We start from the raw sequence: 23,921 nt of genomic DNA on the forward strand, positions 1-23,921 counted from the left end.
CACAATTAACTTATCATTATCCTCAATAAAGTGTCTATTGACACAACAAGAGGAAACTCAACTGTGGCACAGAAGGCTGGGTCACACTCACACCAGACTCATTTCAAAAATGAGTCACAATGGTCTAGTTAGAGGTTTGCCCAAATTGAAATTCATTGAAAACTCAATATGTGATGCATGTCAAAAAGGAAAACAAACCAAGTCAATCCACAAATCAACCAATCTAGAAAGAACCAACACCATACTAGAGCTCCTTCATATTGACCTATTTGACTCACATGGAGTCAAATCACTAAGCAAGAATCAATACTACTTAGTAATAATTGATGACTACTCTAGGTACACATGGGTAAAATTCCTAAAAACAAAAGATGAAACCTATGAAATATTTAGTAACTTTTGCAAATTAACTGAAAATGAAAAAGATACTAAAATTAAAAGAATAAGGAGTGATCACGGGGGAGAATTTGAAAATCATAGGTTCACGTAATTTTGTAAAATAAATGGATACCAATATGAATTTTCATGTCCTAGAACACCCCAACAAAATGGACTAGTAGAACGTAAAAATAGAACACTACAAGAAGCTGCTAGGACAATGTTAAATGAATATAAGTTAAGTCATCAATTTTGGGCTGAAGCAATAAATACGGCAAATTATATTCAAAACAGAATTTTAATAAACAAATCTCACAATAAAACACCGTATGAACTCTACTATCATAAAATTCCCAACCTAAACTATTTAAAAGTATTTGGTTGTAAAGTTCACATTTTAAATACTAAAGATTACTTAGGAAAATTTACACCCAAGTCTAACCAAGGAATATTTTTAGGATACTCCTCAACCAGTAGAGCCTTTAGAGTTTATAATCAACACACCTTGAAAGTTGAAGAAACAACTAATGTAATATTTGATGAAGAAAACAATTTACCTAATATAATTGACAATGTTGACATTAATCCAAGAGCTATAGAAGATGATGAAATCCAACCTAATCTTAATGAGGTAGAAGAACTAGTACCTGAACCACAACCAAGACCAACTAGAGTAAGTACTTCTCACCCACCTGACCAAATTCTGGGTGACCCAAACCTAGGAGTCAGAACTAGATCATCCCATAGAAACCTTAGTCAGATTGCCCTCATTTCAAAAATTGAACCTAAAACTATAGATGAAGCTCTTCCTGACCCAGACTGGACCATTGTAATGCAAGAAGAATTAGCACAATTTGAGAGAAACCATGTGAGATCTCGGAAAATTTAATTAATAGGGTTATTTGATAAATAGCCTTATAGAATTTTTCCGGAATTTTTAGAAATTTTCTGGGAATTTTACGGAGCTCGTAAGACATGTTTTGAGGGGATCAATTTCGGGTTCGGATTAAACCTGTTTGGGATACCCGTTTAAGTGAGGAAATGTTTTTAATTATAAATTTCCTTTTTCTTTTTCCTCCCCACACGCTGAACCCAACCCGATCCCTCACTTCTTCCCCGACTTCTCCTCCTCCTCCCCGGATCTCCCCTCTGCTCGAAGCCGATCTCGCTTCCTTCTCTGTTCTCTCTCACGGACGATCGGCGCCGACGGGAGCAAGGCTTCATCTCCCCTCTCTTCTTCCCGACCTCTCTCTCTGTTCCTCGCAAACAACTCGACGCCGACGGGGCTTGCAATCGTCTTCACCGCCTGAGGAGGAGGTCGCCGGAACCTTGCTAGAGGTCGAACAAGGAGGCGGATCCTCCTGATCTCATGTTCTCAGGTCTTCCCCGAGCCTTTCCTTCCCCGATCCTTCTGGGTTTTGCCGATCCTTTCTTCCCCGATTCGATCGCTGGCTTGAAGATGACCTAGGGTTTCGAAGGTAATCTATTAAACCTAGCTGTGGATATTAGAGCTTCGGTTTTCTTCTCTGTTTACCGATCCTCATCTTCTTGGCGGTGGAATTAGGTCACGGATTTGGAGAGGTTGGAATCAGGGAGGTGTTGTTGGATTAGGGGAAGGAATCGGATCAGACTCGTGCTAGGTTTTCCCTTGATCGGATCAGTGGACCTCCACCTCCTTGCTGTTGATTGAGGTCTCGAATTGAAGGTGAGTTCTTGTTGGAATTATGTGTTGCTTGATCAGAGATCATCATTTCATGTTGATATGTGATCTTTGTTTTGATTCCTTCTTGATCCTATTGATTCCAGTGAGGGGAGGTGAGGTTCCATTCTTGCTGTGGAATTGTGTTTGGTTCCGGCAGTAACAATCACCTCAATCCAGCATCAACAGTAGGTTCGATCTGCTCTGTTCTATTTGTGAACTTTCTGATTTCGGCAGTAAACCATCCAGCAACAACAACAACTGGATTTGAGGTAAGGAATAGGATAATTGATCTTGTTGTAGATCATGTTTCGGAGTTGAATTCTAGATGATCTTGTTCTAGATTGGAATTAGGGTTTTACTTAGTGGTTTATGTGGAGGGATTTTGATACATGTTGTAACTAGTTGTTAAATTGCGTAGATGTAATTGTGTAGAATAAATCCAATGAAATGGTTAGGGTTAGGGTAATTAACCCTAATCAACCGTTGGATTTCTAATCTAATTGGTGGTTAGGGATTAGGTAACTAACCCTAATCGACCATTAGATTTAAATTGGTAAGTTGTGATTGATGTGATTAGGGTTTTGCCCTAATTTAGTTTTAGAGATTTTATTTAGCTATTCATTTGATTTAGCTAAATAAAATATATACATTGTTTGTTGACACAGGACTCTGATTCGAGACGGGCGTCTCGACTTCGGATTAGGACTGGATTGTACCTTCTCTTTGAGGCGGGTACCCTTTGACTTATCTTTTGATAATGTCTTATGATATGTGTAGCTTATATATACTTACTAGTGGTAGATATCAGATTATTCTTTCTCTTGGTCTTAGCTAGTTGATACCTATCACATGTTTCATCTGTTAGTTGCGTTACTTCAGGATTGGATATTTTATCTCTTGCCATGTGTATATATGTTCATAGAGGTGCATAGCTATAGTGCTCTACTCTACTGGATTAGTTGCTTTACATGGGTGATACATGCTCTTCGATTCATGATACTTACATCCTTGTTATATGTGATGTCTTTGGATTTATGCTGTTTATATCATGGTTACATATATGCGGTTACCTTTTGGGCACACACATATATGGAGGAGGCTATGTTCAGGTATGACATACTGTAGCCGCATGCACCATATTGCATGATTGCATGCTGGGCGATTGACGACTCCATTATTGTTGAGCTCGTCGGCCGGCTACATGGACCCGCACACAACGTGTTCACTGCATGGGTAGTGGCACAGCACTCAGGGTGTGTAGGGTAGATTGCCCGGTAGTGCTCCGCTAGGACGCTCATGGGTAGCGTGACAGGAGCGTGGTAGCACACCGGGGTCCCTCCCCGTCATTGCGTACCGGGAGATGAGAGCGTTACGCTCCCTCACTATGTTTGAGGCAGGAGGATAGGTGTACTCCGACAGCATCCCGTCCACTCGGTCACTCATCAGGGGTAGTGACGGCAGAGTGCACGGTTGTCACAGCCCTACCCACTCGGTCTCACCATTGTGTGTGAGACGGCTGAGCATGGCAGTAGGGGTGACCAGGACATGTCATTTGCATCATATGCACAGATTGCATTATTTATGATTGATGCATTTTGGTGATTGCATATGATTGACATGCATACAGGTTATATGCTTTTGCTCTGACTATTTTTATCTGTGTATGCTCACAGTCATTCGCCCGAGCCTCGCAGGTGAGTACACTTTATTTCAGTTATGCACTTTTTATATTCTTGCAGTATATTGTATTGCATGCTTATTGTTGGTTACTGCAGTTTATTTAGTCTTGTATACCTGTTATACTTAGGAGACTGTACTATATAGATTGTATGGTTAGAGAACTGTACTATTGATCATATGGTTTAGGAGACTGTACCTTAGGTTTTTACTGGTGGATATATATTGCTGTACATGTCTATTGGTTTACCAGCTGAGTTCTTTGAACTCACCCCGTTGTTGCCGTCAGGAGAGATTCCAGTCGCTAGCCCCTTTGTCGCGAGGATTTTCTTTGTCGGATTTATTCTGCTTTTGCATCTTAAATACTTGTATTGTGGGTTGTATTGTGGACATTGAACATTCGGGTTTACTACTATTGTTTTCCGCTGCAGATATTTTCATTACTTCGTGGATTTGGTTTTCTTCGATGTAGTGGAGTAGGATGTGTACATATATTTTCGAGATTTTATATCGTCTTTCCTTATTAAACTGCGTGGATTGATTATATGTTGAATTATGTGGAATGTTGATATAAACTGCGTGGCTTGTTCTTTTGTATTGTATTATTCCGGCCGTGTGTGGCCGAGGTATGGAGATATATGTATACTGAGCTTCATATTGTCCGTCGTACAGGGGAGATGCTGCCGAAATTTCTTCTGACAGGGACTACCTGGGGGCGTGACATTTATTTGGTATCAGAGCTAGGCTCACGATACTTGCTCTTCGTTTTGGATTTTCGAGGTTTATCTGATACCAATTTATTTGGTATCAGAGCTAAATTTTTTATTTAGCTTGGATATTTCGGTATTTCGGACTGTACGGACTTCCGTCGATTTTATCGTTTCGGAATTCTGAGGTATTTTGACGATGATTTATTGGATCTATTTGGGAGCTATGCAGCGACAGGACATCTCCAGACGGCAATAGGTAAATCAGGTAATTTTATAGTTTTCATACCTGTAGTGATATCTGGATAACATTGTTTTTCATATATGATACATGTTCTAGTACTTAAACGTGGTCGCACATGTATGAGGGCGATCGAGTCTCCAGAGAGTTCTGTTAGGGTTGAGCCTGTCCGTCAGGAATAGACTCCTAAGGGTATTGTGACCACGTTAGACTGTCAGATCCTGACGGTTCCGACTTCAGAGGTACCTACCTCGCCTGTACCGCCAGTAGTACCTACAGGGTACTCGGCACCTTCTCTAGCCGTGCCTACTGCGTACTCGGTACCACCACAGACATCTGTGCTGGTTACTACATACTCGGTACCTGCACCAGTAGTACCGGTTACATCTTACCCGGTACCGCCCATCGTACCTTTAGTCGTCCCTACTTATGCCTGCTCTGTAGTTCCACTAGTGGTTCCTACCCTGTTTATGTGGCAGCACCAGTGGTACCTCTTCCAACCTATCCATCAGTACCACCCATAAGATCAACTCCAGTGATTCTGCCCAGTACCGCAGCGATATCTACGGATATGGTTGTGGCACGAGCATGGATCCCAGCCTTGGCGGAGTTGGTGAAAAGCCAATTCACGCCATTTCGCGGGGAGACTGATCCGAGCGTGGCAATCTTGGATAGAGTCTATGGAGCGGACATTCTTTTACATGGCCTGCTCCGAGTGGGAGAAGGTTGAGCTGGCTGCTTACCACTTACGAGACGTGGGACACACAGCGCTCGATTATAGGCGAGCAGCATGTTATATATACGAGATTTAGAGAGGCATTCGAGAGTCAGTGTTTTCCCCGGGCGTATCAGATGACACGTCGGCGGGATTTCCTGAGTCTTCGACAGAATAACCGCTCAGTGATGGAGTATAATGCCGAATTTAACCGGTTGGCCGGATTCTGTCTTGAGTTGGTTGGCGATGACAGATCTCGTATGCTTTAGTTTGTCCAGGGACTGGACGAGCATCTTCAGGTGTATATTGCCGATTTTGGTCAGTCATCATATACAGAGGCTCTGGATAGAGCTCTTATGATTTAGGCAGCTCAGTAGAGAGCAAATACAGATAAGAAAAGAAAGTAGACTGATCGGACTTCCGGACGGATCCAGCAACCATAGACTACTGGGCAGCAGCAGAGAAATCACCCTCAGATGGGTCAGAGTACTTCTAGGTCATCTGGCCGACCCCAGAAGTCAGGATGCTGTTCATCAGGATGCTCCCGGTCTTCTCAGCAGAACCGGAAACAGTCTACTGGTGACTCTTAATGCACTTGATAAGGATCCCTAGATCACATCACCTCTGCATGCACCCTGGGACAGTCAGTTTGCTATTATTGCAAACTGCCTGGGCACTTGAGCCGAAACTATTCGCTGAAGGCTCAGCATGTAGCGTCCGGAGTTTCTGTTCCGAGAGGACAGTTTAGTCAGTCCAGGAGATCTGCAGTTTCTTGGGCTTGGTTGGATATTACCGACGATTCGTTGAGAGTTTCTCCAGCATTGTTATGTCGTTGACACGTCTGACCCGGAAAGGCGTGAAGTTCATGTGGTCAGAGGCTTGTGAGACCAGCTTCCAGGAGCTGAAGCGGAGATTAGTATCAACACCAGTTTTGGTTTTACCTTCTGGTGATGACGGATTCGTACTTTATACAGACGCATCTCTTCAGGGCTTGGGCGCTGTCTTGATGCAGCATGGTAGGGTAGTCTCCTATGCTTCTCGTCAGTTGAAGGAGCATGAGAAGAACTACCCAGTACATGATTTAGAGCTAGCCGCTATTATCTTTGCTTTGAAGATTTGGCGACATCATCTTTATGGTATTACTTTTGAGATTCTTACTAATCATAAGAGTCTCAAATATATTTTCACACAGAAGGAACTCAATCTCCGACAGAGGAGATGGATGGAGTTCCTGAAGGATTATGATTGTACTATTAGCTACCATCCGGGTAAAGCTAATGTGGTTGCTGATGCACTGAGCAGGAAGTCCAGAGGGACTTTACCTTGTCATCGAGTTACAGTCACGGACTTGATTCAGGGATTCGCCGAGTTGGGCCTTGAGGAGCAGGGACGGACAGAGCAGGGTATTCTTGTTACCATGGTTGCTCGATCGTCGATCGGATGATGATTCGAGAGCCGGAGATCAGCATTTACAGTTCATTAGCAGCCAGATAGCTTCCGGACAGCAGACCGAGTTTACACGAGATGACGAGGGTATTGTTTATTTCTGAGGTAAATTATGTGTACCTCAGACTCACCCGGTCATGGAGGAGTTACTTCAGGAGGCTCATCGTTCTAGATGTGCTATCCACCCAGGTGGGACTCGTATGTATCGCGGTTTGAGACGTTCCTATTGGTGGAACGGCATGAAGAAAGACATCGCAGATTTTGTAGCTAGATGTCTTGTTTGTCAGCAGGTGAAGGCTGAGCACCAGAGACCTGCTGGTTTACTTCAGAGGATCCCTATTCCAGAGTGGAAGTGGGAGCACATTACTATGGATTTCGTGGTTGGTTTGCCTAGGACTCGTCGAGGCCATGATGTGATTTGGGTAATCGTTGACCGATTAACCAAATCCGCACATTTTATAGCGATCCGGAAGACTGATTCTCTGGATCGATTAGCAGAGTTATATTGTCGAGAGATTATCAGATTGCATGGAGTTCCTTTGAGCATCATATCAGATAGAGACCCACGGTTCACGTCCCGATTCTGGCAGAGTCTGCAGCAGGCCTTGGGCACACAGCTTCGTTTCAGTACGGCATTCCATCCGCAGACAGATGGGCAGTCAGAGCGGACTATTCAGACATTGGGGGACTTGCTGAGGTCTTGTGTCATGGACTTCGGAGGCAGTTGGGAGGACCACCTGCCATTAGTGGAGTTTGCCTACAACAACAGCTATCATTCGGCTATCCAGATGGCACCGTTTGAGGCGTTGTATGGTAGGCCTTGCCGGACACCCACCCTCTGGGAAGAGGTTGGGGAGGCTCAGTTGGTAGGACCTCAGAGAGCTCAGCAGGATGCAGAGCTGGTTCGCACTATCAGACGGAGGATGTCAGAGGCCCAGGACCGCCAGAAGAGTTATGCTGATCAGAGACGGAGACCCCTGGAGTTCTCCATTGGTGATCACGTATTTCTTAGAGTTTCACCCACAAAAGGGGTGAAGAGATTTGGTCTTCGAGGTAAGCTAGCTCCCCGATATATTGGACCATTCCAGATCTTGGAGAGGATTGGAGCAGTAGCTTACCGTCTGGCGCTACCACCATCTCTAGCTGGCATTCACGATGTATTCCACGTATCTATGCTGAGGAGATACGTATCCGATCCGACACATGTTCTGTCAGATATATCTGTTCCTATTCAGCCAGATGTTACTTACGAGGAGGTTCCGGTACAGATTCTGGACCGTAGAGAGCATCAGCTGCGGAACAAGACTGTCCGACTGGTTAAAGTCGGATGGCAGCATCATTCTGACGAGGAGGCTACGTGGGAGCTGGAGGATACGATCCGAGCTCGATACCCCCATCTTTTTACGTGAGGTACGTGGGTTAGAGTTCCTTTCAGCATTTATACTGTTTGGTTATATTTTAGTGTTTGCTGTTAGTTATAGCGAAATTTGGGGACCAAATTTTTATTAGTAGGGGAGGATGTGAGATCTCGGAAAATTTAATTAATAGGGTTATTTGATAAATAGCCTTATAGAATTTTTCCGGAATTTTTAGAAATTTTCTGGGAATTTTACGGAGCTCGTAAGACATGTTTTGAGGGGATCAATTTCGGGTTCGGATTAAACCTGTTTGGGATACCCGTTTAAGTGAGGAAATGTTTTTAATTATAAATTTCCTTTTTCTTTTTCCTCCCCACACGCTGAACCCAACCCGATCCCTCACTTCTTCCCCGACTTCTCCTCCTCCTCCCCGGATCTCCCCTCTGCTCGAAGCCGATCTCGCTTCCTTCTCTGTTCTCTCTCACGGACGATCGGCGCCGACGGGAGCAAGGCTTCAGCTCTGGCGATCACCCTCTGCTGACATCTCTTTCCCCGACCCTTTACTCTCTCTGTTCCTCGCAAACAACTCGACGCCGACGGGGCTTGCAATCGTCTTCACCGCCTGAGGAGGAGGTCGCCGGAACCTTGCTAGAGGTCGAACAAGGAGGCGGATCCTCCTGATCTCATGTTCTCAGGTCTTCCCCGAGCCTTTCCTTCCCCGATCCTTCTGGGTTTTGTCGATCCTTTCTTCCCCGATTCGATCGCTGGCTTGAAGATGACCTAGGGTTTCGAAGGTAATCTATTAAACCTAGCTGTGGATATTAGAGCTTCAGTTTTCTTCTCTGTTTACCGATCCTCATCTTCTTGGCGGTGGAATTAGGTCACGGATTTGGAGAGGTTGGAATCAGGGAGGTGTTGTTGGATTAGGGGAAGGAATCGGATCAGACTCGTGCTAGGTTTTCCCTTGATCGGATCAGTGGACCTCCACCTCCTTGCTGTTGGTTGAGGTCTCGAATTGAAGGTGAGTTCTTGTTGGAATTATGTGTTGCTTGATCAGAGATCATCATTTCATGTTGATATGTGATCTTTGTTTTGATTCCTTCTTGATCCTATTGATTCCAGTGAGGGGAGGTGAGGTTCCATTCTTGCTGTGGAATTGTGTTTGGTTCCGGCAGTAACAATCACCTCAATCCAGCATCAACAGTAGGTTCGATCTGCTCTGTTCTATTTGTGAACTTTCTGATTTCGGCAGTAAACCATCCAGCAACAACAACAACTGGATTTGAGGTAAGGAATAGGATAATTGATCTTGTTGTAGATCATGTTTCGGAGTTGAATTCTAGATGATCTTGTTCTAGATTGGAATTAGGGTTTTACTTAGTGGTTTATGTGGAGGGATTTTGATACATGTTGTAACTAGTTGTTAAATTGCGTAGATGTAATTGTGTAGAATAAATCCAATGAAATGGTTAGGGTTAGGGTAATTAACCCTAATCAACCGTTGGATTTCTAATCTAATTGGTGGTTAGGGATTAGGTAACTAACCCTAATCGACCATTAGATTTAAATTGGTAAGTTGTGATTGATGTGATTAGGGTTTTGCCCTAATTTAGTTTTAGAGATTTTATTTAGCTATTCATTTGATTTAGCTAAATAAAATATATACATTGTTTGTTGACACAGGACTCTGATTCGAGACGGGCGTCTCGACTTCGGATTAGGACTGGATTGTACCTTCTCTTTGAGGCGGGTACCCTTTGACTTATCTTTTGATAATGTCTTATGATATGTGTAGCTTATATATACTTACTAGTGGTAGATATCAGATTATTCTTTCTCTTGGTCTTAGCTAGTTGATACCTATCACATGTTTCATCTGTTAGTTGCGTTACTTCAGGATTGGATATTTTATCTCTTGCCATGTGTATATATGTTCATAGAGGTGCATAGCTATAGTGCTCTACTCTACTGGATTAGTTGCTTTACATGGGTGATACATGCTCTTCGATTCATGATACTTACATCCTTGTTATATGTGATGTCTTTGGATTTATGCTGTTTATATCATGGTTACATATATGCGGTTACCTTTTGGGCACACACATATATGGAGGAGGCTATGTTCAGGTATGACATACTGTAGCCGCATGCACCATATTGCATGATTGCATGCTGGGCGATTGACGACTCCATTATTGTTGAGCTCGTCGGCCGGCTACATGGACCCGCACACAACGTGTTCACTGCATGGGTAGTGGCACAGCACTCAGGGTGTGTAGGGTAGATTGCCCGGTAGTGCTCCGCTAGGACGCTCATGGGTAGCGTGACAGGAGCGTGGTAGCACACCGGGGTCCCTCCCCGTCATTGCGTACCGGGAGATGAGAGCGTTACGCTCCCTCACTATGTTTGAGGCAGGAGGATAGGTGTACTCCGACAGCATCCCGTCCACTCGGTCACTCATCAGGGGTAGTGATGGCAGAGACGGTTGTCACCACCCTACCCACTCGGTCTCACCATTGTGTGTGAGACAGAGTGGCAGGGGTGACCAGGACATGTCATTTGCATCATATGCATGATTGCATTATTTATGATTGCATATGATTGACATGCATACAGGTTATATGCTTTTGCTCTGACTATTTTTATCTGTGTATGCTCACAGTCATTCGCCCGAGCCTCGCAGGTGAGTACAGTTTATTTCAGTTATGCACTTTTTATATTCTTGCAGTATATTGTATTGCATGCTTATTGTTGGTTACTGCAGTTTATTTAGTCTTGCATACCTGTTATACTTAGGAGACTGTACTATATAGATTGTATGGTTAGAGAACTGTACTATTGATCATATGGTTTAGGAGACTGTACCTTAGGTTTTTACTGGTGGATATATATTGCTGTACATGTCTATTGGTTTACCAGCTGAGTTCTTTGAACTCATCCCGTTGTTACTATTTTTCAGGTTGAGGCCGTCAGGATAGATTCCAGTCGCTAGCCCCTTTGTCGCGAGGATTTTCTTTGTCGGATTTATTCTGCTTTTGCATCTTAAATACTTGTATTGTGGGTTGTATTGTGGACATTGAACATTCGGGTTTACTACTATTGTTTTCCGCTGCAGATATTTTCATTACTTCGTGGATTTGGTTTTCTTCGATGTAGTGGAGTAGGATGTGTACATATATTTTCGAGATTTTATATCGTCTTTCCTTATTAAACTGCGTGGATTGATTATATGTTGAATTATGTGGAATGTTGATATAAACTGCGTGGCTTGTTCTTTTGTATTGTATTATTCCGGCCGTGTGTGGCCGAGGTATGGAGATATATGTATACTGAGCTTCATATTGTCCGTCGTACAGGGGAGATGCTGCCGAAATTTCTTCGGACAGGGACTACCTGGGGGCGTGACAAACCAAGTCTGGGACCTTGTACCTAAACCCATAGATAAATCAATAATAGACACTAAATGGGTTTTTAGGAACAAGTTGGATGATCATGGTGAAATAATAAGAAACAAAGCTAGGCTGGTAGCCAAAGGGTTTAGTCAAGTCGAAGGCTTAGACTATGATGAAACCTATGCTCCGGTAGCTAGACTCGAGTCCATTAGGATGTTATTAGCCTATGCAGCAAATAAAGGGTTCAAATTGTATCAAATGGACGTCAAGTCAGCCTTCTTAAATGGTTTTATCAAGGAAGAGGTCTACATAAGCCAACCTCCAGGGTTTGAAGACATAGACTATCCTAACCATGTATTTAAATTAAAAAAGGCATTATATGGACTAAAACAAGCCCCTAGAGCATGGTATGAAAGATTATCTAATTACTTAATTTCCAAAGACTTTAACCAAGGACAAATCGATTCGACCTTGTTCGTAAAAACTATAGAAAAAGACATCTTTATCGCCCAAATCTATGTTGATGACATAATCTTTGGTTCAACTAATTCAAAATTTTTGAAAGAATTTGTTAAATTAATGGAAAGTGAATTTGAAATGAGCATGGTCGGAGAACTCAACTTTTTCTTAGGCTTACAAATAAAACAAACCAAAGATGGAATCTACATTTATCAAACTAAATATGCTAAGGAGTTAATCAAAAAATTCAGCATGGAAAATTCAAAAATTATAAATACTCCAATGGCAACCAACATAAACATTGACTCTGACCCTGAAGGAAAACTTGTAGACCCAAAATACTATAGAAGTGCCATAGGTAGTTTACTTTATCTAACTGCAAGTCGACCTGACATACTGTTTGCAGTAAGTATGTGTGCAAGATACCAATCATGTGCAAAAGAGTCACATCTAACATATGTTAAAAGAATACTTAGGTATATTAAAGGAACTCTAAATGTAGGACTTTGGTAACCCAAGAACTTGCACCTTTGACCTTTATGGATATTCTGATTCAGACTATGCTGGGTGCAAGTTAGATAGGAAAAGTACAAGTGGTAGCTGCCAAATTCTAGGTCAGTGCCTAGTAAGTTGGTCAAGCAGAAAGCAACATTGTGTTGCTTTATCCACTACAGAAGCTGAATACATAGCTCTAGGAGAATGTGCATCTCAATTGTTATGGATGATGCATACACTAAAAGACTATCAACTAGACTATAAAAATACTAAAATCTTTATTGATAATATCAGCTCGATTAATCTGACCAAAAATCCTATTCACCATTCTAGGACCAAACATATAGAGGTAAAACACCACTTTGTAAGGGATCATGTAGCTAAAGGTGAAATTGCACTCAACCATGTTGAGTCCAAATCAAACCTAGCTGACATCTTTATAAAACCCTTACCTGAACTCGAGTTCAGTGGACTTAGAAGGCAAATAGGAATGTGTTGGGTAGAGTAGATATCTTACCATTATTTCTATTATTGTTTTTCAAATTCTAGGAAAAACAGTTTTCAAAACCCCAATTTTTCCTAGATTTTAAAATTCTGGAATTAACCTAAGCTTTCCCCCTAGATATCATATTCACCTAGAATTAAGCCAGAGCATCTCACAAACACCTAGGTTTACCTTGATTGTGTTTGAAATACATAGAACGGCGTGAGATGCATAGGGTATAGCCTGGACTCAAGAATGCTTATATCTGTGCATCAATATGAGTTTGGTCGTTAAATATGCAATAAACATTAATCAAGTTAAGTTCTCCAGCTCTAGTCAAGATTATCTGGACCAAAATAACTTAACTTTACTAACCTAGTGAAAGCTATTGTCCTATAGACAATCAGCAAGTAACTAAAGGTTAGACAGTTGGTAAAGGATACTCAATTTTTTAGTTAAGAATGTTTTGTTCTTTATGGCTCTGATACCTAATATATCAATCTAGTGAACATGACTTGTGCTTGGACTTAAGGACCAATTGAACTTAAATGAATAACCTTGTCCTAAAACTTAAAATATTATTCCAATTGACCTTAATAAAATCATGTACAACTCATTATTGCCCATTTTTGAGTTATGGCAAAGGGGGAGAGTAGCAAAAATGTAAACATAAACATAAAATTCAAGTTAAAAATTAAGGGGGAGCAAAAGTTAAGGGGGAGCCAAAGTTAAGGGGGAGCATATAGGGCAAATTTGCTTTAGTTATCTTGTTCATCTATACTTAGCAGATTTGCCTGTGTTAAAAATGTCTATCTATTCGGTTGTTTACTTAACTTTGAATTTGAGTTGCCATAATCAAAAAGGGGGAGATTGTTGGTGCGGGAAGCATCCGATGATCGAACTCGTGTTTTGATAACGACAAAGAATTCAAAGTTAAGATGTTTTGTAGTCTAACAAGTCTACTTGAGGATTTTAGGAAAGTCCTAGCTGCGGTTAGGCAAAGGGAAAACCCTAGGGGGCGGTAACCCTAGGTCATAGGGGGTGGTAACCCTATGTGGAAAGTCTTGGCAGGTCGATGACTTCAGGCAAAAGTCCTAGGGGGTGGTAACCCTAGGTGAAAAGTCCTGGTGTCGCGAACCAGGTGAAAGACTGGACTAGCCGGGGAAGCGGATGTCCAGCAGAAAGTCCGGAAGTATCGAGTGCTGAGCAAAAGTCCAGTCGATCTGGAGGATCGACTGGCAACAGGTAAATCTCCTGAGTGGAGTAGGTGAGGACGCGTTCCCCGTAGAGGGAACAGTAGGCGTCGGGTCGACCTAGGGTTTCCGGTCGGAAACCCGAAGTCAGACTCGGACAATCCGGAGACTGTCTATACTTCATTTATCATGTTTATTGTGCTAACTTTGTGTTGCAGGATATTGTTTGGGACTAACGTATCTTGCAGGTGCAAAGGAGCAACCTAAAGCCTCGGATGAACAGTGTCCGAGGCGCCTCCATGGAGCTTGGAGGCGCCTCGGGTGCAAAAGCTGAGCTGACTGCGAAAGTTCATCGAAGGCGCCTTGAAGGGAGTATAAGGCGCCTTGAGCAGGGTATAAGGCGCTTCCAAGGGATGAAGTTCGACCAGTTCAGATCTGATCCACGCGGAAGACTAGGCAGCATGGAGGCGCCTTGAACAGCCTTCAAGGCGTCTTGAACACCCTTTATAAGGGGGTTTCGACCAGCACTTCAAGTAATCAAGTTTGAGGCTTTCCTTCTTCAACGTGCTGCTAACAAAATCATTCCGAAGTGCTGCTACAACATTCCGACAACCCGGAGCTCCGCTTTCTTCTTCTTTAAGTTGTCGGTATAACTTTTATTATAATACTTTCTTTGTAAGAAGCTTGTAATTCTTATCGAGATTATAGTTGTTGCCCACCGGAAGCGATCAAGGATCGCGGGCCTTCGAGTAGGAGTCGCCTTAGGCTCCGAACGAAATAATTCCCTGTGTCTCTGTGATTGATCGTTTTATTCCGCTGCTTATTACTCCGATAATTCGTTAGATTTCCGATAATCGTACAAAATAGCCACGAGCGCTATTCACCCCCCCTCTAGCGCGTCTCGATCCAACAGGACCTAGTCCAACATGACAATAAAGTTAAGTGGTACTACTCTTGGAGCTAGATATTAATTAAATGAGTTGTCAGTAACTCACTTAATTAGTGGACATTCGTAATCTTAAACAAGGGAGACTAACACACTCATGATAAGAAGGAGCCCATAACGTAATTTGGGATTGGTGCGGTAGTGCGGTAATAACTCTCTAGTGGAATGAGTTATTATCTATGAACTTGAGTTGTGTGTTCGGGGCGAGCACGGGATACTCAAGCTCATCTGAAGGCCAAAACCAATTTCTCCTCTAGGTCCCTGTTGTAGCCTCAATAAAGCCTTAAGTCCATCCAAAGAAAAGCCTATCTTGGTGTCCAAGAAGGTGCAGTTCATTGCTTGGTGACCAAGCAATGGCCGACCACATATTCTCTAGAAGTGGCCGACCCTTGTCTTGGGCAAAGGGGCCGGCCGCAATATTTAAATTAGGAAGGTTGTTTTAGAATTTTAAAATTTCCTCAAATATTTACAATTTGTAAAAAGAGAGATTTTAAAATTTTCCTAATTTAAATTAGGCCACAAGGTTTTAAAAGTGAGTTGTAAAATATATAAAACTTTCTTTTAAAAAGAAATATTATTAGAGATGTTTTAAATTTTAAAACTTTCCTTTTAATATACACATTAGAAAAAAAAGAGAGTTTGTAAAATTTTATTAGAAGTTTTTCTCTTAAAAATTTTATAAATTTTTTTTCTTTCTTTCCCTTTTAATAAGTGGTCGACCACCTTGCTTGGTGCCCAAGCAAGGGGCCGGTCAAATAATTAAACATCAACAAATAGTTGTTTAATTAATAAATCAATCTTGGATTGATTAATTAAAAGGAAAGAAAAAGAAAAAATTAAAAGGAAATAGGAATGAGTCTAATTTTTTATAAAACTCTTTCCATAATTTTCCATTGGGAAACTAATATAAAAAGGGGGGAAGGGGAGGCCTTGAAAAACATAACAATTGATATTGTGTTGTTGGAGATCATCAAGTGGCCGACCCCTCTCCCTCTCTTCCCTTTGCTCTCCTTTGCTCCTTTGTGGTGGTGGTGGCCGAATTCTAGAGAAGGAGGAGAAGCTCTCCAGGTGGTGTTCGTCTTGGAGGATCGTCGCCCACACGACGTCCAAGAGGAGACGAGGGATACGGCATAAGATCTCGAGGTTTTAAGCATACAAGGAAGAGGTAAAACTAGTATTTAATTTCCGCATCATATTAGTTAATTGTTCTTTGTATAAATACCAAATAGAAGAGGCATTCGATTCTTGTTTTTCGAATTTAATTTCGATGTTGTGTTCTTTTTCTTTTTTCCTTGTGATTTGATTGTTCCTTTTGGTTAACCTAGAGTTATATAAGGAAATTAAATATTAACTTTCCTTAAAAGACTTTGTCTAGTCGGTGGTGGTTTCTCCCATATCCAAGAAGGCCAAGTGCCTCGCCATGCAGTACTGGAAGCCAATTTTGAAAACTAATATTTAATTGAATTTATAACCTAGGTGATTTGGATCAAACGTGTTAAGTTCCGCAGGAGATCCAAATCTAAACCTAAAGGAACATATAAGTTAAACTTGGAATCAAACGTGTTAAGTTCCGCAGGAGATACAAGTTTAACTTAAAAGAACACATGGTAGCTAGGAAAGGTTCAGATCACGTATAAAATTTTTGTACAGTGGAGCCATTGGGTTTTCCGAGTAGCAACCAACATAAAGAAGAGGAAAAATCCTCTTTTTAGAGAAGAAAGGAGTGGGGATGAGAAGATCCACTACAAGAAAAACCCTCATAGACATCAGATTTCCACCGCTGTCTATTACATTTTCGACCGATGTCTATGAAGGCGATGTAAAAGGTCTGCCATTTTAGACATCAGATTATAACCGGTGTATTATCACTTAACGACATCAGGTGTAAACCCGATGTAATATTATATGTTAATAACATTAGTTTTGGCAGCGGTATACGACCGATGTAATATTAGTTAATGACACCGGTTTTGCAGTGGTGGAAAATCGATGTAATATCAGTATTGTTAACGACACAAATTCGATTTCCAAAATAGTGAAGTGTTAGTTAGAGCCCTAGAGCCAATCATTTGATGATTGTATGGACTCATGTATATCATATTCTTGTATATATATGAAGGCATTTGGTTTTTGGTTATTATGCTTATTTGTATTAGTGCCAGATAAAATAAGTATAGTAACGTCCTTGAGTAGAAGGTTCTTACCTATATCAATCGATTGGTTGAATCGATAGTGAGATGATATAGGGAACACTACTCTAAATCGTTCCTAGTCGAGTATTAACATTCAGGGACAATGTTAATACAATAAGACTAGCATGTAGGTCAGCTCGATGACTTGATCTCACAAGTCATGGATATAGAGATATCAAGCTGACACATGAGTATGCATTAGAGAATGTATACTGAATGACCCGCCATGAGAAAGTATCATGGATCGTTATATGAGTGTCATATACTTTCTCATGTGGCTATTAGTATGACTATTAGTCCTTTGACCTGAAGTCACCATGGATCCCTACATAAGGAGTTATGTACTTTGGTTTCGTCAAACGTCACCCGTAACAGGGTGGACTATAAAGACGATTACTGGGTATGTAACAAATTATGCAGAGGGATGTGAGTGATGTAGATGGGATCTATCCCTCCCATATGGCGGGAGCGACATCAATATTCTTGATAGAGTTAGACCACGAAGTGCGTGGCCATGCCCAAATGAGTCAACATTAGATGTTGAGCTCATTTGATCGAGTGAGTCTACTTGGAGTTCAAGATTTAGATTGATTAGAGGATGACACGGTCTATGCCTCATATTGATCAATCTAGATGTCTAGGATAGAAGGACAATGTCACATATTGTGAGGAGTCACAATTAGTAGTCACAAGGTGATGTTGGATCTCGACATTTCTTGTAACTTGGGTAGTAATGATGTGTTGCTAGATACCGCTCATTACTTATGCTCCTAAATGGGTTTAGGGCATTGCCAACGTTACAAGAACCTATAGGGTCACACACTTAGGACATTTAGATGGAGATTTGGTTCATATGATGAACCAAGAGGATTAGATTCATTTGATGAATCAAATTAGATTAAGAGTAATCCAAATTGGGCTAATTGAGTTAGACTCAACTTGATTCATGTATTTAGTGAGTCTAATTTAGATTATGACTCATTAGATCAATTTAATTTAATGAATTAGATTCATTATATTAAGTTGGCTTGAATCAAATGGTTAGATTAGATCAACCATGAGAGAGATTGAGTCAAGTTTGACTTGACTAGAGAGGAAGAGGAAGAGTCAAGTTTGACTTGACTCTTTGCCACATCATGAGTGAGGTGGCAAGATGTGGACCAATAGTGTTGTTCCACATCATCTTGTTTTGCCACCTCATGGAGGTTACAAGCCTCCATTGCATTTAATGTGGGTTGGCCACATTAAATGAGTGGAGGTTACTCATTTGCCACATCATTGTGAGGTGGAAAGATGTGGACCAATGGTAATGGTCCACATCTTCATGATGTGCCACACCATAGGAGTTACACAACACCTCTTAATGGCTTCACATTAATTGTGATTAATGTGGAATGGGAGTTACACTCCATGGAGTGGTCGGCCACACAAAAGTGGTGAATGAAATTTGATTTTCATTTTCAAGGCATTACTTCTTTTCTTCTTCCTCAAGAGAGCTCTCTCCCTTTCCTCCTCTTGCCGTGACCACACAAGGTGCTAGCACACCTTTTGTGTGTTTTCTCCACCTACGTGTTCGTGTGGATACTTCTAGAGGAGTATCTATTTTGATACTCTAGAGATCCGACAATTCCTTGGATGAGCGAGAACGCGAAAGGGTACGCTTCGAAGGTATAACTCTCATCTAGTGTAGATCTAGAGTCTTTGAAACTCGTACTCGTATTTTCGTTCGATTTTTCCTTGCACGGATCTACGGCTTTGGGTGATTCGGGGTTTCCGCGACGCGAAAAGCGGTTTTCGCGGCCCGAAAAACTCAACAGTGGTATCAGAGCCACGTGCAAGGCGAGTACGAGTTTATTTTTTGGTTTTATGAAAACTAAAGTTTCTGTAATTTTCTGTAAAATTATGATTTTTGGGTTTTTATGAGTATTTTTCTCGAGTAATCGAAGCACAAGTGTTTAGTCGCTTGTAGGCTTCGGCTACCGGAAAGATTTTTCCAAAACGGCTTCGTTTCGCCCCAAAATTTTTTGGAACAGTGAGCTTGGGTGCCATTAGATCACTTAGGAGCAACTCGCGATGGTTAGATCGTGGGTAGGGGTACTGCCCCTAACCCCGCAAGGGGATTTGCTCCGCGATTGCATTCGAAATCGCTAAAAACGAACCCGCCGGGAAGATTTTTCCGAAACGGCAATGTCTCGGCCCAAATCATTTTGGGACAGCGGTTTTAGGCGCTGTTGGATCGCATAGGAACCCTCGCGATGGTTAGATCGTGGGTAGGGGCGCTGCCCCTGTCCCCGCAAGGGGATCCGTTCCGCGATTGCGCCCGAAACCGCTAAACGGGACCGCCGGGAAATTTTACTCGTAAAAAATTGTAAAAATTAATTTTAAAATTATAGAAAATTATGAAAATATATAATTTTGAATTATATATTAATTTTGTGATAGTCATGGCCCAAAAACCCAATATGATTGGATTGTGTTGTAATTCATAATACGGCCTGCGTGCCGTTATGTGTTTGCGCGTGTTGTATGTTTTTATTTTTCCGCGACCTGCGCGTCGTGCCTTTCTCATATATTCTGGTTGTAAATTAGATTTAGACTCGAATGTAACTCGAGTTTCAAATTGTAATGTACAAATTGGAGCGGTGGAGGGTCCACACGAGACGGAGTTCCGAGGCGGGCACGAGCAACACAAGGTGGTCAAAGGGAGGAGCTTGGAGAAGCTGTTGACCCTAGGTTGACCATTCGATCTTCTCATTGTCTTGAGAAGATCGTAGTAGGGCCATGACTAAATCACAAATAGATTAATTAGTTAATTGCTTATGTATATGATGCATGTTTAATAATTAATTAATTAATTAGTGCCTTACGATTAGATTAGATCTAAGTCGTGCACATGATGCACCCTTGCGATTGATTAGATCTAAGTCATGCACAAGATGCATCCTTTTCGATTAGATTAGATCTCAATCGACTCAACTCTAATGCCTAACCGTGCCGTGATACCTATCACTACCTCGATCACATGTATTGTTGAATCTGCCAAAGCAGAGCAATACATATTATCTTGGTAGGGTACGGAGGGACAATCTTGGTCCCGCCTATCAACGCATGGTTGAATACAAACTCAATTAGATTGAGTATTCCTAGTTGCTCGGTTAGATTGAGTCAACTATAGGCATTCTTCCAACGGTTGGAAAAGATAGATCAAAATCACATCTATATTAACTCTCGGGCGTATTAGCCAAAGCTAACTCGAGTTTTAATATAAATGCGGATATTGATTTTATAAACAAGAGTTGCATAGAGATGTAATTGGTAATCGTTACCTACCGATCATACTAAGCCTTGGGCGTATTAGCCAAAGCTAACTCAAGGGTTAGTATGATGTGGATCTTGTCTCACAAGAATTATAGAATTCAATGGGAGCATCATTTAATTAAAGGCCTAATTAAATGATTTTAAAAGAATATGATATTTATTTCTGAAAATTTTTTATTGTAGATAACCATGACATCGAATACGAACTCTTTCTCCCTGCGTTCTGTCCTTAAGAAGGACAAGCTCAACGGAGCAAATTTTCTGGACTGGTACAGGAACCTGAGAATAGTTCTCACTCAGGAACGTAAAATGTACGTTCTGGAGTAGCCCATTCCGGAGGCTCCTCCTGCCACTGCCACGCGAGCAGACCGAGATGCTTACAAGAAGCATCAAGATGACGCATTAGATGTGTCCTGTCTTATGCTCGTGACCATGTACTCTGAGCTTCAGAAGCAACATGAGTTGATGGGCGCTTACGATATAGTTGAGCATCTTTGTCACCTATATCAAGGACAAGCAAGGCACTAGAAGAGGAACTCCAAAGAATACCTGGAAGATCTTAAGAAGAAGAAAAATAAGATTTCTACTTCAGGTATACATGTTATAGAAGTTAACCTCTCTATTTCTTCATCGTGGGTATTAGATAGCGGATGTGCTTCGCACATTTGTACTAATGTACAAGCGCTGAGGAATAGCAGGGCATTGACGAAGGGTGAGATAGACCTACGAGTAGGCAATGGAGCACGAGTTGCTGCTATTGCTGTAGGAACTTATCATCTATCTCTTCCCTCTGGGCTTGTACTAGAATTAGATGATTGTTGTTATGTGCTTTCCTTGACTAAGAACATTATATCAGTTTCTTGTTTGGACAAGAAAGGATTCTCGTTTATAATAAAGAACAAATGTTGTTCTATCTATTTAAACAATATGTTCTATTGTAGTGCACCTCTGATGAACGGACTCTATATTCTAGACCTTGAGAGCTCTATCTATAACGTTAATACCAAGAGGTTCAAATCGAACGATATGAACCACACCTATCTCTGGCACTGTCGCTTAGGTCATATAAATGACAAGCGCTTATCCCAGCTCCATAAGGATGGTTTGCTGGACTCATTTGATTTTGAATCATATGAGATATGCGAGTCATGCCTACGAGGCAAGATGACCAAGACTCCCTTTAGTGGGCACAGCGAGAGAGCGACTGATCTGTTAGGACTCATACATAGTGATGTATGTGGCCCTTTCAATGTCGCTGCCAGAGGCGGTTATAGATACTTCATCACATTTACTGATGACTTCAGTAGATATGGTTATGTGTACTTGATGACACATAAGTCCGAATCCTTTGAAAAGTTCAAAGAATTCAAGAATGAAGTACAGAACCAGCTTGGCAAGAGTATTAAAATACTTCGATCAGATCGAGGTGGTGAATACTTAAGCCATGAGTTTCGTGACTATTTAGCTGAGTGTGAGATTCTATCCAAACTCACTCCTCCTGGAACACCACAGTGGAATGGTGTATCTGAAAGGAGGAATCGTACCTGATGTGCGTAGATTATATACTCTTTTATGCATGTTTTTACGCACATTTACATACTTTGAGCATGCTTGATCTATGTTTTTTTATACTTCCATCTTTTCTTTTAGCATATTTACTCTTTTGGTTCGGAGATATGCTTTTTGTGCATTTTCTGTACACAGGAGTCGAAATTGGTGAAGATTATGCATCCTCAGGCAAGTTTGGAAATAATTGAAGGGAGAGAGCATCAGGCCGTGTACCACACATGGCCATGTAGTCTTAACAGGAAGGGAAGAGGACATGGTCGTGTGAATCTCACACGGCCGTGTCTTGATTTGAAGAAATCAGAGCAGATGCCTTACATGGCCGTGTGTATCTACACAGCCGTGTGAGGTTTCCAGAGCCCAAGCAGGTGGTGGACATGTGCATCACACTGCCGTGTGAAGTTTCCAGAGACCAAGCAGGTGGTGGCCGTGTGCACCACACGGCCTTGTAGCACTTCCAGAGAACAGTAGGGTCCTGGCCGTGTGGAGTCACACGACCGTGCAGCTTTGGCAAAGAGGGAACTGGACATGGCCGTGTGAATCTCACACGGCCGTGTCGTGGGGCCGTGTGGCGCCCGATTTCCTCCTCTATTTAAACCTTCCTTCATGAATTGAAAGGGGATCTCTCCCCCTTTGGGAGAAGGCAAGATTTGGTGGTTTCCTCCCATTCTTGGGAGGATTTCTGGGCGATAATAAGGGAGTTCTTGATGATTTCGACTCCGGAGCGAGGATTGGATCCGAAGACGAGGCTTCTTCGTAGATAAGTTTTCTCCTTCCCCTTTTCTTGGTTTCTTGGATTGGGGATTTAAGAAATGCTTGTAATCTTTATTTCTTCGGGTATTCTTCCTCGATTCATGGAGTAGATCTTGTATTCTAGGATTAAGGGAGTATTTGTATGATGGATTGATGTAATCTCATATGGATTTGCCATTTTCTTGTTTCAATGACATTGTCTTGCTTGTATCAATTAGATCTTGAATGATTAATGGTGATTTGTGCTTAATTCTCATTTTTGATTGATTGTTTGGATTTCTTGTGGACTTTGTAAAGATAAACTCTCACTCGATCATCCGAGGGATCCACGTGACAGGTGCAAGCCCGTGTAAGGACGTTTGAGAGATAATCTTGAAGAGGAAATAGGAATATTCAAGAGAGTAGGATGGATTTTGTGATTAGTTTCTTGTATCTTGATAGATTAATAAGTTGTGGGCTTCTATGTTGATATCCGAGGAAGGCATAGTAATAGGTGCGCTTCTGTGTAAGGACAACGTAGGTTCACGTCTAATTGATCATATTTAGATACATTTCTCAGTCCTTAGCCGGTTATCTATTGCAAGAGAGAACTGGCAACTTTCTACGAGTGTTTGGCAATTGAGGGATAAGAATTGGTGAACCATTTACATTCAAGAAACCTTACAAAGAAACTGAAACTCCTAGAATCTCCCTTTATCATAACCCAAAACACTAAACTCTTGTTTGTTGATCTTTAATATTAGATTTGTTTACCTTCACTTTTCATTTGAAATGATTGGATAGTTGTTTAGCTAATTCGCATTGAGACATTTCTAGTGCTTATTCCAGTCCCTGTGGATACGATAATCTTTTATATTACTTGCGACATTTCCGTACACTTGCGGAGCGTAACAAGTTTT

At 41.6% G+C, this 23,921-nt stretch overlaps 2 long non-coding RNA genes across 2 annotated transcripts; both read left to right on the forward strand.

Annotated features, from left to right (window-relative positions):
• Window positions 1-1,631: 1,631 nt before the first annotated feature.
• LOC122053973 lies at window positions 1,632-2,805 on the forward strand. The gene is made up of 4 exons (XR_006132477.1): window positions 1,632-1,856; window positions 1,943-2,083; window positions 2,185-2,349; window positions 2,746-2,805. It is a non-coding gene; the product is annotated as an uncharacterized LOC122053973 (long non-coding RNA).
• Window positions 2,806-8,769: 5,964 nt separating this feature from the next.
• On the forward strand, window positions 8,770-9,967 carry LOC122053974. The gene is made up of 4 exons (XR_006132478.1): window positions 8,770-9,018; window positions 9,105-9,245; window positions 9,347-9,511; window positions 9,908-9,967. It is a non-coding gene; the product is annotated as an uncharacterized LOC122053974 (long non-coding RNA).
• The last annotated feature ends 13,954 nt before the right edge of the window (window positions 9,968-23,921 follow it).

This window comes from Zingiber officinale, chromosome 3A (genome assembly GCF_018446385.1).
Source record: "Zingiber officinale cultivar Zhangliang chromosome 3A, Zo_v1.1, whole genome shotgun sequence".
NCBI lineage: Eukaryota > Viridiplantae > Streptophyta > Magnoliopsida > Zingiberales > Zingiberaceae > Zingiber > Zingiber officinale.